We start from the raw sequence: 311 nt of genomic DNA on the forward strand, positions 1-311 counted from the left end.
ATTGACAGCATGTGAATCACTGCTAAGGAGATTAGTGGACCGAGGACGTGGAAAAGAGACTCTAGACAAGATATAAAACCACCGGCAAAACAAGACATTGAAATCTCTAACACAGAATCACTGCGCTGCAGGAAAACGTCAAGGAGCCTAACGTGCATGTAATTGCAGGCTTCAAAGCAGAAAGATCTGGGGGAGGTAGAAAAATATTTGAGGAAATACAGGCCAACAATGTTCTAAACCTGGGATCCAACAGACCCAAGAACTTTGACAAGCTCCAAGGACACACACACACACACACACACACACACACA

The sequence above is a fragment of the Myotis brandtii genome, unplaced genomic scaffold (genome assembly GCF_000412655.1).
Source record: "Myotis brandtii unplaced genomic scaffold, ASM41265v1 scaffold9193, whole genome shotgun sequence".
Classification (NCBI taxonomy): domain Eukaryota; kingdom Metazoa; phylum Chordata; class Mammalia; order Chiroptera; family Vespertilionidae; genus Myotis; species Myotis brandtii.